General features: G+C 31.8%; 1 protein-coding gene across 2 annotated transcripts in view; it reads right to left on the reverse strand.

The window, feature by feature from the left end:
- The window catches only part of LOC114331564 (dystroglycan 1), a 1,301,763-nt gene that overhangs the window by 1,021,935 nt on the left and 263,980 nt on the right, over positions 1 to 15,848 (reverse strand). For both annotated transcript variants that reach the window (XR_007696271.1, XM_050643062.1), the window contains exon 3: positions 10,745 to 10,782. The gene's annotated coding sequence lies outside the window, so the exon portion shown is untranslated. The remainder of the gene's footprint in view (positions 1 to 10,744; positions 10,783 to 15,848) is intronic.

Genomic DNA, 15,848 nt, shown 5'->3' on the forward strand with positions numbered 1-15,848 from the left:
AACTTACTTTTAGACAAACTGGATATATTGGGCTCATTAACTTGATAATTAAATTGATAGAGACACTACCGACGAGTAATTAATTTACTTCATTCAAGCTGCGAGAGATAAAATACTGAAATACTATAAAAAAACTAATTGGATATACTGTATAGTTCTTATTTTGGATCCTCGGCATAAAGTAGAGGCATTTTCCTCTTCATCTTGGAGAAAGCTTCTACAATCAGAGGCAGTACAAACATTTGAAGAAATATTTAAGGCTTACTATTTCAATAAATCCCAGAATGATCTACAGAATCCAATACCAGAGCCATCACTTAGTCTGAACAAAGAAGATAACGAATTTGATTTACATATTACTTACCTATTTAAAAACGCTGACAATGATAACTCACAATCTTGGAAATGAGGGGTGTAAAATCAAAGGCGGCAATCTCCACTTTTTCATGTTTTGAGTTAGGGACGCCATTTGTTGCGTTTTTTTTTATTATCTGTTACATAAAACTATTTGTAAAAACCAAAAGCGGTCTTAACTGTATACAAATCGCAGTGAAAAATTCATGTTAGGATCAAAAGCGGCAATATCCATAGCTGAGTGCGTACGAAACACGGCAATCTCAGCTGCGGGCCAATAAGAACCACGTTGCGCTCGCACGTGATCAACTGTGAATGTCGTGAACTCTGTCGAAACCTGTGAATATATACCCGAACTTCCGGATATTTTGGTTTACGTGATATGCATTTAAATTGCTTTTACGTTATTGATGAATATCAAAATATATTTTCCTTCACTAAGTAACCGACACAATGATGTTTAATTAGTTTCAAAACTTGTAATATCCTTATAGATCATTTTCATATCAGTCAAACTACTAGCGTTGCAAACAAAAGCGGCAATCTCCAAACAAAAATATAAAAAAAAAGGAAAATAAATAATTTCTAAGTTCCTCCTTCTGGACATCCGATCACAAACCAAATTTTATATGATTCTTATCAGTTTTATTGCGTTAATTTAATTTTGCTACTTTCTACAGTTTTTCGCGGTTTCCCAAAATTATGGAAATGGGAGATTGCCGACTTTGATTTTACACCCCTCAAGTATGAAATTTAAAAATACATAAATGGGCCTAGGTCGGTGGAAAAGGCACGAAAATATCTACCCGTCATTATCGAAAATGGCCAAGGATTTTCTCCGAACGCCAGCAACATCCGTACCTGCGGAAATGCTATTTTCAAGAGCAGCTTTAACAATAACAAAGCCAAGAAATCTACTAGGCGTTGACTCCATGAGAAGTGTTATCTGCCTTAATTCATGGCTTATCCAAGGGCGCCCATATAAAAATTTTTAGGGGGGGGGGCAAACGTGAAGATGTTGCACATTACATTTTGTATATTTCGGATGACAATTGATACAGTAGACTCTCTCTATAACGAACACGGATATAACGAGGTTTCGCTTATAACGAGGTACATTAGGTGCCCCATGAAAATCCTATTGAACTATAACGCTTTATAACGAGGCATATTTGGTTACAACGAAGAAAATTGAAATCGAAGAATACGTGTCTTTACCTGTTTTTAGCGTTGTAATGGGCCACCTGTAATAAACTTCTGCCTGTTTATCGACCGATATTGAATATTATAGGAAATTTACAATTTATGACGGCGAAGTCTCATTGTTTACTGTTCAGGTTGACCATCGACACGTAATAAACTACGTAAGAGGCATCAAAACATTTCAATATTATTGTTTTTAAATTATTTTAAATTATTATTTCCAATTTAAAGTAGTTCAATATTATTGTTGTTTGATATAACGAGATCCGCTTATAACGAGATAATTAGTTCACCATTTCAGTTCTCGCTATAGAAGGAGTCTACTGTAGTTTAAACTACCTAAAAAAACTAGTTTGAACCCTGTTGTGAGAAATTATTCATACATTTAAATACTAGACCAGGTTTTTAAATGGAAATGTAATGGGTACCACAAAAGTTGCGCCTCTCTTTAAAACCCGTTTGAAAAGAATCCAATGCTTGCAAAGCCCTGCCTTTAACTTTGGCTAGTAGACTAACCATGACTATTTGTCGAACCAAGTTTTTACTTTAAAATCTTAAAAAGGAGCCCCCTTTATTTTTGCAGAATTAGAATCCTTATGAAAAATAAGTCACATATATATTCCAAACATTTTTAGAATCGTTGATAGATGGAGCAAATCAATCGCATTTTCCGATTATAGCGGCATCCTCAACAATTCTAAAAAAAGTTTCGAATAAATGTTACTTATTTTTTGAGGAGGAAACTCAATCTGCAATAAAAAACGGGGTTCCTATTTAAAATTTTAAAGTTAATTCTCACCCTTACCTCCAGAGTGTGGAATGAAAAATCCTGTTTGGTGTCATTCCATAGATTTTTGAAAAATATTAAACACGTGTTTTTTAGTTTTTCATTTGGAAGTATATTTCTCGAGATATTAGACCGTTTCTATAATTTTGCTATGGCATCACGATATATCGTTTTTTCCGATTATAGCGCTCTCTATCCACAATTCGCAAAATGGCTCGAATAATATTTGCTTATTTTTACAAGGAAAATCCAAATCTGCAATAAAAATTAGGGGTTCTATTTAAGATTTTAAAGCTTCACACCCAGGCCAGGGTTTGAAGTGTTGGACATGTTTAGTGTCATCGCATAGATTTTTGAAAAATATTTAATTATATTTTTCAGTTTTTCGATCCGATGTTCATTTCGCGAATTATTCGACCTTTCTGCTACTTTTGGGAGACCCTGTATATAACACTCATTCGTCATGAAAGATCACCTGTCTTCATTTAAATAAAATTGTTCTGTTCATCATAATGTACACTTTAAAATACATAATCTACTTACTAAAAATATACTTTTGCAAACTAAAATTTGACTATGTTCAATCAATTTAAAAAAAAATGGCTCATTATAGGTCAGGAACCAAAGCTTTTCACCTCGCAATTTTTACAGAATGGATCGATTTGCTTAAAAATTTGAGAATAAGTAGTGGATAGTCCACGGATCAAAATCTATATGATTTCAAAAGGCGCTTTTACCATTTTGCCACCCTATCTCGGGGGTGGAAACTTTTTATTATATTTTGACCGCAAAAGTTGATAAAATCGTTCATTCTAAGCAAAAAATGTTTTATACATTGTTTTGATAAAATTAATAGTTTTCGATTTATTCGCTATCGAAAGTGTTAGTTTTGTATAAAAAAAATCAATGTTTTTCGATATACTCATTTACGATTCACTCAATTTTTGCCGTAGAAAAATTTTTCTCAAACCAGGTTCTTGGGAATTAAATAACCTGCAATTTTATATCGAAACATTTTTTCGTATCTCTGATGCTAATCTTTCTATTCTGAAGAAAATGGCATTTTTCACCAAAATACAAAAATTCCTTATTCGCTTTTAATTCCAGTTTTTTTAAAACTAATCATTCTAAGCCAGTCAAACTTCTAGAATCTATCATTAATGCATAAATAAATAAGAAGTAATAAGCCCAATGACTAAAAATACCGCTAACTTACATTATTATGCTTTCAATTGGATTTCTCCTTTTTTTTTTTTTTTCAAAAAAATATATTATTTTTTAACCGAAACTTTTTTATTTTTATCTTAGAAAGTTTTGTAAAAATGCTTTTGTAGGCTTTTAAAAGATCAAACCCCTGCTTGCGATCACTTTTCCGCTGAAAAAAATGGGGACTGATATTCTTTTCAGTATAAATCACTTAATTTTTGAGCTAGAGACTCCTTTTTAATTTCTGGAGATGGATATTTTTAAGTACTTTAAATTAGTTTCAACAAATTGTCCTCGAAAAATGCATTGTTTTCCCGTCGTTTGACTTCGAATCTACAATATTTAGCATTTGACGAAGAAGAGCCAACATATTATAAAGTATAGCTCGATTACTATTGGTCTTAAAGAAAATTAAAAAAAATGGTTTTGTTTATTTTTTCAAAACGTACATTTTTGTTAAGTAAAATTGTTTTGATAAACGAAAACTTTTGGAGTTATTAGCAGAAAACTTATTAAAAACATTGGTTTTTTCGATATAAAACTAACACTTTTGATAGCGAATAAATCGAAAATTATCAATTTTGGCAAAAAAATGTATAGAACGTTTTTTGTTTAGAATGAACGTTTTCACCAACTTTTGCAATTAAAATATAATAAAAAATTTTCACCCCCGAGATGCGGTGGCAACCACCCCGCATGGTAACAGCGCCTTTCGGCATGATATATATTTTGATCCTTGGACTATCCACTACTTATTCTCAAAAATTTTCAAGCAAATCGATCCATTCTGTAAAAATTGCGAGGTTTTGTCATATTTTAAGCTTCATTACTTGGACTATTAGTGATTATCGGCCAGAGATCGGATTTCTTGCTGATATGATTTTCTTTGCAGTATTATAAATGATTCATTTAATTTGTAATTTTGGGTGTCGATTACAGTATAGATATATTATGTTCCCACGTTTCTAATATCTTTCAATGTTTTCGTTAATAGCATACCGTGACTGTGCGAAATGTGTATTATGCACATTCCATATAGACCGCTGTCACAGACACACAGATTTATTTTCTGTTAAACTATTAATTACCCAATATGTGAATTTTTTATTAATAAATATGTTGTTTCCAATTTATCTCTCAAAATTATCCAATAATTTTTTGATAAAAATACGTTTTGTAATATAATTTTAATTTTTGTTCTTTCCCGAAAAGCTAGGGGAGCCACGGCCCCCCCTGCCCGTGTGTATGGGCGCCTATGGGCTTATCAATTCCGATTTAAAAATGTGCTCAATTTGTTGTTTAAAATAAAATCTAGTTTGCAATTTTATTTTCAACAGGATTAGGTAAGTAGCATTATTTATTATTTTTAATTTACATTTTTGTAAATCGTTTTAGCAAAACAGTGTTCAATATATTAAAATATGTTATGTTAAAATAATGTTATCTTTTTCACAAATAAATACGTTTTAGAGTTTTCATTATTAGTCAAGATATTTCAAGATTTCTTGTTTTCTTGACAAGAAATCTTGATATTGATATAAAATTTCTTGTCTTGTCTTGAAATCTAAAATTACTTCTTGTCTTGAAATCAAGACAAGATCAAGACAAGACCTTGAAATTTTCAAGAAGTTGGCGACCCCTACGGGTAACCGAGCAAAAGATGGAGTGACAGCCTGCAGCACACAACAATTTTGTGTGCTGAGTGCATACTTTTACTTGAAATATGGCCACTATCTTTTCTGATACATAACTAAAGAACATGCAGGAATGTACAAGATACAGTAACATATGTTGCAAATGTCATAAAACATTGACTTGCGTTTAACCTCAGCCTAGAACAATTCATTTAACTATAATTATTCAACAAACATGCCGAGTCGTAAACTACAAAATTCTTATTGCTTGTCATAAATTCGTTTATGTTTTCAGTTTGCCATCATTTGAGTTTTTGCCGGTATTAGTCATGTTTTTCAGCTCGCATGTTGTGTCCCATCTGTAAACAGAGATAGCGTCGTGTTACAGAATAAATGAATGTTCGCAACTACATACAATATTCGCTGCCTACGAAAAATGAAAAAGGAGACACTTTTAAACTGTTGCAACGGAAAAAACAGAAAATTACACTATAAAATACTTGTTGGAATTGGCAATATAATATTTTTGCCAAAGTAATTAATTAAAATAAAAAAGAAAACATATTGCATGGCTACAGATAAAAGCTTGAAATTTAATGAAAGTTCTTAGAAGAGGAAATGACATTGATATTCTTGGAAGTAGACTTTGACTATACTGAACTTACCTTATCTTAACCTGACGATTTGGAGTTTTTCTAAGGATATATTTTTTTTCGGCCCCAACTTAACGAACTCCTCTGTATTGAGAGCCAATATATGGTAGAGGTACATTTATAGCGTACAAGGTTTCTCCCCATATGATAATCTGACACGCTCGAGTAACTGCAAAAATCTCCGCTTGGGCTCCCCTACCACAATGCCAATTTAAAAGGGAGAAAATTTCAACTCGGTTATCGTAGCATTAAGAGGATTTTTGACAAATTTGATTTAAAGTTTACAAGATTGATAATAGTTATTTATGTACCAAGTCAGTAAAGTGACTCTTTATCGAACGAGTCTGATATTATGAGCCGAGCGAGCGTAGCGAGCAAGGCGAATAACAGACGAGTTCGATAAAGAGTCTTTACTGACGTGGTGGTATTCGCGGCAGGTAAAGTAAAATTCTTCTTTCAGTACAATAAAGTGTTACTTTACTGCCGCAAATGGCGTCAAATGAATACAATAATGAATGACTTTAGTGACGGTTGGCGATAAAAGCTAATTTATCAGAATAAGATATAATTTTTTTACTACGAAATATTTTTATGATTTTAATCTCCAATCTTGTAGTAAGATATTTCATCACGTATTTAATTCTGTCCAATGAGATAATTATTTTACTGGGAATATTCTACTGCACACTATTATAGTGGAAATAAATTTGAGGTATTTTGTTTCTGTTTAATTACAACGAGTTTTACTGTTTTGACAACTATCACATTTAACAAAATGAACCATAATAAACTTTTAGTTTTGCATCTAATGTCAAATTCTCACGAGGACAACACAAATCGATACCTTTACTTTTATAAATAATTTTAACTAATATTTTATTGATATCATCGTCAGAATATTTGCTAAACAGTGCTGTTTACTTTGACAAGTTGAAAAACATTAATTACGATAAATGTCACTGAATGTTTATATTTGCTTGAATTTTGTATGTAAGTATTACCAAATTAATAATCTTACGAATATCAGACCATAGTAAGAATAAATAAGAAAATAATGCTCCAATTTGCTTCTCAAACTTGTTTCCATTCGGCAATAGTCACTCGAGCCCTGTAGGCTCTCATGTCTATAGCCAGGAAACAAGTTATCAAAAAATTGTCCCATTGTTTTCAATTTATTCTCACTCTCTTGTGATATTAATGTTGAACATATTATTGCGCTTTTCGTGGATATTTGTACCAGAGCCGCACTTAATGAGCCAAAGAGCCACATGCGGCTCTGGAGCTGCACTTTTCCGAAGACTGGACTATAGCAATATTCTGGTGTAAAAAATATTGTTTTGAAAATGATGTTATTGTCTTACGAGTTTCAAATTGTCCCTGTTTGTGTGTGTTATTTTGCGTTAATTTGTCTAAGATCTGTATCGTAGATGTGATTATTGAAAATATTAATTTTTAATTATGATTGTGTTGTGACTGTTATCATCATTGCGTTGATTTTCAATAGTTTGTTCTCTAACTTCCTTTATTCTGCTACACTGTCGATATGTTCTTGTTTTCAACTTCTTGAATGAATAAAGATATATTTGTATTGAACGTTTCCCATAATTTTACATGAATGTATGCATAAATGCATAATAATTTGACAGCTTTTACTCGCATGATTATCTTTTTATAATATTAGTTAAATATTTGAAAACACTTCAATAGGTTTCGATTACTTAACTGCATACAAACTACCTACTAATTTTACAAGTCACCTGCAATAACGGTATTTAAAATAATAATTATGAACGCAATAAAAAAATTATAAGTATCTCTTTCAATATTTTTGTAATATTTGTATTTGTCAATGGCAATCAATGTAATATGGATGTTTAACTAGCAATTATTATTTTTTTAGAATACTAAATACCTACTCATTTCAACAGGCAACGATTTTTAATGGTCTTTAGACAAGTATCCTTTAACCTTCCGTAGACCAACCTTTTTTTGTTACACGGATGACCAACGGGAGTCAAAAATGACAATTGACAAAAAAATTAAGTTGTTTTAAGAAATAAAATAATGTATTCTAACTTTAATGTTACTGTTCTATCAATAAATGATAAATAAACATCAGTAAGACATATTTTTAATGACAAATGTACAAAAACAGGAATCATCGTTTTGAACTTAGAAATAAAGAAATTTTAAAATATACTAATATACGTCGCCACAGGTTTAACACACAATTTTTTTTTAATATTGGAATGCTTCTTACATACAATTCCGCATAATAGACGGTATTTACTTAATATAAAATTGGAACATGGAAGACCAAGGGAGTTCGTCTTTGAGCCCAAATTCAGAAAACTTTTTTTTTCGTAAAATATAGGGAATTTTTTTTATTACAAATATGAGGGTATCTAGAATTATATTAAAGTCAAATAAAAAAATAATGAGTTTAAAATTGAAAATATTTCTGAATTTATTAAATAAAAACATGCATTGGGGTCAAAATTTACCCCCTTGGTCATCCGAAGGTTAAAGAAATTATGGATCAGAGAAAAAGAAAAGTAACTAACTATTATACTCTGAAAATTATGGATTATAATAATTATAAATAATAATCTTGTTCTAACAATAAAACACTGAAAACGTTTGTTTTCTATACTTCCACAAAATTTATTACAACTATGTGACTACAGCTGTTTCGGCAGAGTGCCTTTCTCTAGACTCTAGATCATAATCATTCTTTTAATGAACAGTTTCAAATTCTGCATATTCAAAATACAGGAATTAAGCTATCTTTATTAGAATCTATGGAAATTAATAAATTGAAAAATACAGATTAAATTCTGAATGACCAACTCGAGACAAACAGCTCCCCACTCCTCAACCTCTTCAGTTAAAGACTTTAAATAGGCAAACCATTGTAAACTAAATCACTTAAGAAAGGAACTCTGCCGAAACAGCTGTAGTCACATAGTTGTAATAAATTTTGTGGAAGTATAGAAAACAAACGTTTTCAGTGTTTTATTGTTAGATAAAATGAACTTCCATCAAGTAACGGTCGAATCCATCAATTAATAATCTTGTTCTTTATCTCGTAGCACTACAACCCACTAGGTCTTGGCTGACTGCTTCCATCTCGAACAGTTGTCCATGATAGTTGATTCAGTTAAATCTAATTCTTAAATCTAACTATACATATGTTATCACTCCATCACATTCGTGAAAGTCCTAAGGGCCTTCTCCCCGGGGACACTTAGGGATTAAACTCTTGCACTACGTTGCTAGCCCTATACATCTGTTTGACCTCTACATTTGTTCCCATTCGGTATTGGTGAGTATTCGGGTGGGTCATTATAGGGTCCGAAAATTCTTCTGAGAATGTTTCTCTGTTGCATTTGTCAGCGTTCACGTCTCTCACCCATACATGAGCACCATCCTAATCACTTATATATCCTGATTTTTGATGTTCGTGTTCGGCTCTTCGATTTAATAGTGTCATGGAGGCTACAAATACATCTGCGTCTGAAATCCTCCTTTTATCTCTTCCGTGATTACCGTTATCTGCGGCGATTGTCGCTACAGGATGTTTATTCTCCACAGTAGGTTTCAAAAATGAATGCACTTTTTTTGACCCACAGATTGTGCTAGTATCGGTTTGCCACTCTGATGTAGGTATAACAAAAAATGTAAAATATTAATGCGATGTGTAGAATTAGTAAATGAGTTAAGAATAAGAATATCAAATTTTGTTCATCAGACAATCACAGTGAAATAATTACACTATCAGTTCCAAAGCCCTTTACTTCTTTTACACTATTTTTTCAATATATTTGTTGTTCCGTTATCCATGTTGGACAATTTTCAAGATGTCAGAGATACGGGTGGTTGTATTATTCTCAAAATGCTGTCTATTATTCGTAAAATTATAATTAATAGTAAAAATGATACTACATAAAATTTCTTCTTCTTCTTCTTCTTCGTTTAGCCATTCACGTCCACATCTGAACATAAGCCTCTTCAAGTCTTCCTTTCCATTGTTTTTTGTTGTACGCTACTTGTAGCCAGTTTTTCCCGGCTTCGTTTCAGATCATCTGTCCATCTCATAGGAGGTCTGCCTCTGGGTCTTTTGTGTTCGTATGGTCTCCAGGTTAGAATTGTTCTGTGCCATTTGTTAAGATCGCTCCTAGCTACATGTCCATCGTATTCCTATTTCAATTTTAGTGATTTTTGTACAACATGGTAACTTTGGTTTTCTGTCTTATACATGTGTTTGTTTTCCTGTCCTTAAGTGATATGCCAAGCACTGCCTTTCCATCGCGTGTTGAGTGACTCTGAGTATGTTCATATTCTTTTTTGTGATTGTCCATGTTTGTGCCCCATATGTTAATATCGGAATAATGCATGCATCAAAAACTTTAGATCTAAGATGTAGTAGAATTTGCTGATTTCTGAGTATATAGTTCAGTTTGCCGAATGCTACCCATGCTAACTTTCTTCTTCTTTTTATTTCTTCCGTTTGAATTTCCCTATTTAGTATTATTTTTTGTCCTAAGTATATATATTCTTCAACTTTTTCTATAACTTTGTTGTTTATTATTGTCATCGTTTCTTCCGGAGTGCATGACTTTGGTTTTGTTTAAATCCATTTTCAGTCCTATTTTAGAAGATTCTGTGTGTAGTTCTGAACGCATGGTTTGCAGTTCTTGTAGGTCGGTAGCTATCAGGATTATGTCATCCGCAAATCGTAGATTACTGAGGTAGCGGCCATTGATGTTTATTCCCTTATATTTCCAATTTATATTTTTAAAAACGTCCTCCAGAACTAAAGTGAACAGTTTGGGTGATAGAGTGTTTCCCTGTTTGACTCCCCTGTTTAATGGTATGAAATTTACTATCCGATAAAAAATACTTACATTACATAGAACCTTAGATGTTCGTCGGCCAGCGAAATCTGAAAAAGAAAATGTTATATAATTAGTGTTACTACTGAAAATTAACAATAATCATAAATGATTAATATAAGAAAACGATTTATGTTAAACAGTTTTTATTAGTCATCATTAGACTTAGGCAAATATGCAAATAAAAAAGTATGAAATATGCGCATAAATATGCAGTATTTTATCCAAGAATATGCAATATTTTATGAAAAATATGCATATTTATCTAGAAAATATGCATGCATTTTTTATTTACAAAAATACTTACAATAAATATTATAAATACATAACGTATACAATTATTTTAACATATAAATATTATTTTGAATTGTGGTAACAATAGATTCAAATGATGTTCAAAATTTTCTAATAAATAGAAAACTTCTTTCGAAATCAACTGATGTAACTGGGGAATTTTTCAAATTGACTATAATAGATGGTTCTAAATTAAGTGGTTAGGAAAATGTCCCAGCTAGTACTTGAACCACTTCAGAAAGAACCTGGAAACCACTATTTTTTCCATGGTTACTTTAAATGTTTGAAAAATTTCCTTTGCAATAGTACCTTTAACGTTTTGACATAATGAGTCAAATTCTTTTATTAAAACTGTACTCTCTGACAATGATAATTTGGAGGATTCTATTGAGTTATAGTTTTCTGAACAAAACTATAATTTTATTTTATGAATGACAGTTGCTGTTGGTGGATATTATTTTGGAAGGCTTGCTTAGCTTCCAATAAAGATTGGCAACTATCATCCGTTAAAAGGTTAATTTTTTTTTAATCAACAAAATGATCAGCATAGAAATTAGCTGCTTCCAACCATGTTCCCCAACGTGTTAAAATGGGTTGTGGTGGCAGTGGAACAGCAGGAAGCATATCTCTGTAACATTGTATTCTTACAGGTGATTTCAGGAATACATTTTTGACGCTCCCTATTAAACTGTTAACTAGTGGAAATTTTTTTCTCACTTCCTCCGCAACTCTGTTTATTCCATGCCCTAAACAAGTGACATGTATTGTCACATGTATTGTCACAACAAGTTTGGATAAAATATTTTAAATTTTGTCCTGCTTTCACCATATATGGTGCGGCATCAGATAAAATAAGCAATAATTTATTCAAAGTTACGGAGGTAGTATAGTATAATTGGTCAAAAAAAAGGCCTAACCCAGACATCCAAAATAAAAGTTTTTCTTCAACACCAAATTGTTCTATATGGTCCACATATTGTTCAGTAAAAAGTTACACCATTTTGAGCATCCGGTTTGGGGGGAAGATGGGGGAGAAGTCTGTAAATTAGTAGTTTCTTTACGTTTTTCGTCAATATTTCTAAAACTATGTTTAATTGTAAACAATGTTCCATAAAAAGTTCTACATAAAATTTAAAACAAAAATGGTTCTATCCATAATTGTTATAAAATCAACGGTTCCAGAGTTATGGAGGGTGAAATGTGGAGGTTTTCGATACTTTTTATATTATTTGGGCAATTGATGATGATTTTGGGTGGTGAGGTTGACGTTTCTTCAAGGGCTTATCACTAACATACCATCGGCCACTGAAATAGCAAATCCTGTTAAAGAAAATTTCTTTCAATCAGTAAAAATATTATAAATTGCCCAAAAAATATAAAAAGTATCGAAAACCTCCACTTTTCACCTCCGTAACTCTGGAATCGTTGATTTTATAACAATTATGTATAAGAACTTTTTTGTTTTAAATTTGATGTAGAACATTTTTGTATAGAATATTGTGAATATTGACGAAAAACATACAAAAACTACTAATTTACCGATTTCTCCCCCATCTCCCCCCCAAACCGGACGCTTAAAATGATGTAACTTTGTACTGAACAATATCTGGACCATATAGAACAAGGAGGAAAACTTTTACTTTCAATGTCTGGGTTAGGCCTTTTTTGGACCAATTATACTATACTACCTCCGTAATTTTGAAACCGTTCATTTTAGAAGGATTATGCATAGGGCCTTTTTTGTTTCAAATTTAATGTAGAACATCTTTGTATAGAAGGTTGTTCAGGCTAAACCGCATAGTTTTAGAAATATTGACGAAAAACTGAAAAAAACTACGAATTTACTGATTTCTCCCCCCTCCCCCCCCCAAACCCGACACTCAAAATGGTATGACTTTTTTCTGAACATTATCTGGACCATATAGAACAATTTGGTGTTGGAGGATAACTTTCACGTTGGATGTCTGGGTTTGGATCTAGTTATACCATACTAATACCAAGAATTTGAATACCAAATGATTATAAAACAAAATTAAATATTTGCATTTTCAAGCTATCTATAGCTTTGAATATAAAAATATATAAAAAACCATACAGAAGTAAAAACTTCTTTTGTATATTGGTATAAAAAGTTTTATTAAAAAACATAAATTCCTCCAAAAGGATTTGCAAAACGTTTTCAATCTGAATCAGATCATCCTCAGTGCGTTCTGCTTCGTAAAAGAAACTAGCAACTTTTTTAAAAAGGTTACATCGATATAAATGGTTTACATAATAATTAAGTGATATTTGTAGCGACTCCAAGTCGATGTTACAAGATGAAATGTGCTAGGAGTGCTCAAAGGGCAACATGGTTCCCTGCTCGTTAAGAACTCGTGGTTCTTGCCAGTTCAATGGACACAGACCGACTGGCAAGAGTTGGTCTGTGTCCATTGAACTGGCAAGAACCACAAGTTCTTAACGAGCAGGGAACCATGTTGCCCTTTGAGCACTCCTAGCACATTTCATCTTGTAACATCGACTTGGAGTCGCTACAAATATCACTTAATTATTATGTAAACCATTTATATCGATGTAACCTTTTTAAAAAAGTTGCTAGTTTCTTTTACGAAGCAGAACGCACTGAAGATGATCTGATTCAGATTGAAAACGTTTTGCAAATCCTTTTGGAGGACTTTTATGTTTTTTAATAAAACTTTTTATACCAATATACAAAAGAAGTTTTTACTTCTGTATGGTTTTTTCACTATGGTATACAGCCAGCTACGGGGACTTTCCCATTGATTTTATTTTATAAAAATATATAGTTAACACCAAATTTTCAAATTATATGCACTTTATGCTCACTTTTATAAAAATATGCAAAATTTGACATTTTTGCATTTTTTATGCATTATATGCAAAATATGCAATTTGCATGTTTGCCTAAGTCTAGTCATCATGGAGCCTCAGTCATGGTACTTCAAACTATAAAATTGTGTTTTTCTTATCGAACCGCAAAACTCACAGACTAGTATTATATCTGTGCTACAAAGCATACAACTACAAACTAACACTTTAAAAAGACTAATTTTTCTCTTATATTTATAAAAACGCATAAAATAATATTTTACCACTTCCCATTATTCGCTGCGGTTATCTGACATATTAATGCAGGTTTAATGGTTGCCAGTGTGCACTATAAAGTGCCCCTTTTCACCACTTCCTGATTACCGTTATTCGTTTTAATCTAATTCGGACTTTAAAGATGTTAAATTTTATGGTTATACTAGGAAGATATATTATGGTCTAATTATATCTACAGCTTATAAGGCTTTATTATATGGAAATTATCGTATAAATCATCTACTTTTGTTTTATTAGACATACATTGTAACTGAGATGATATAGATAATGACGTGTTATATCTGACCACTCTTTTAATGAAAGAAAGTGCCAGAAGACATTAAATACACAATGTAATTCTATCTGAGCTTGAAAACATTTACGATTTCGAAGAAAGCGACGAAGAATTTCGACGTACACTAAACAAACTAACCAGATCATGACCATGAACTAAAAAGATCATGACTATAGACTGAAAACCCAACTTGAAGATAAACATAAATATCTACTGTAAGTCCATACAACACTTGGGCTGCTAGATAATAGACAACCCAGACCCAGACCTAGAAATAAGAACTATTTTTCTTCTTCTACTCATATTCATCTCATATCAGACGTCGCCGTCGGATTGGGATTCCGATTCTTCCTTTATCTATACCTGCATGGATATTAGAGTGGGTCGTTTTTATACTTTTTTTTTAATTCCAAGACGCCTGTAGTTGAGAAAGTAGCTATTGGTAGAATTATTTTGTACAAATTTTTTTAAATTTTTGAAGTTATACTTCTTTACCGGCGATAGAGGGTAAATTTTTATATGGGAAAACCTAGCGACCGGGCGCATGCGCATTATAACTTTGTTCTGATTGGATGTTCAAATGACATGTCAAAAATTATTCAATATGGTGGCTGTGGCACAGCTGTAGTTAGATTATTTATGGTTGTTGCGTTTTAAAATTTGTGTGAAAAGAAACAACAAACAAAAGTTAGTTAATAGTTATACTGCCTTTTTAAATAGTTTTCATATACCTATATTTTTGGACTTTTGGACTATTTTGGACAAGGAAAACTCATTCTAATTTGGTAAGTACCTAGTTTTTATTATAATCATATTGTAATTATACATTTGGATTAGGTTGAAATACATACATTTATTTTCTCAAGAATGCGGATTTTAGAGAGAAATCCCAAATTAGGTTCGATTTTTATTTTTAAATTATGATTTTTTGGCGTAGATTTATTTATCTAACGTGTGATCCAAAATTATTGTCACCATAGGTGGCTTTGAACGACAGAGATAGCTATACAGTACATGTCTATTCTTAATTCAGATATACTTTCCAGTTTACGTCAACTTTGCAGTGTACGTCAACTTAACAAGAAAAGTTAGGTTATGTAGTTTGTTTGTTACTTATAAGTTTGTTAATTTCTTTTTATTTCTGAATTAAGTTCTGTGTTAGGCTTTGACTGATTTTTTATGTTTTATAATGTTAATCAAAATTAAGTGATAAACCAATGATATAAATTCAGATTAAAACAAGACATACGTAATTTTTTGCACGGCTAGCTTTGATCCCAATAATTGTGGATCGCTCGTTAGTAGGTATGTAATGCTTTGATTTACATACTTAATTTGATTACCAACAAAAGTTCTACCAATCTTCATCTAATATATTGTTTTCTTACTGTTTTGTTATATTTTTATATTTTCTTCCACAAA

Source organism: Diabrotica virgifera, chromosome 2 (genome assembly GCF_917563875.1).
Source record: "Diabrotica virgifera virgifera chromosome 2, PGI_DIABVI_V3a".
Lineage (NCBI taxonomy): Eukaryota > Metazoa > Arthropoda > Insecta > Coleoptera > Chrysomelidae > Diabrotica > Diabrotica virgifera.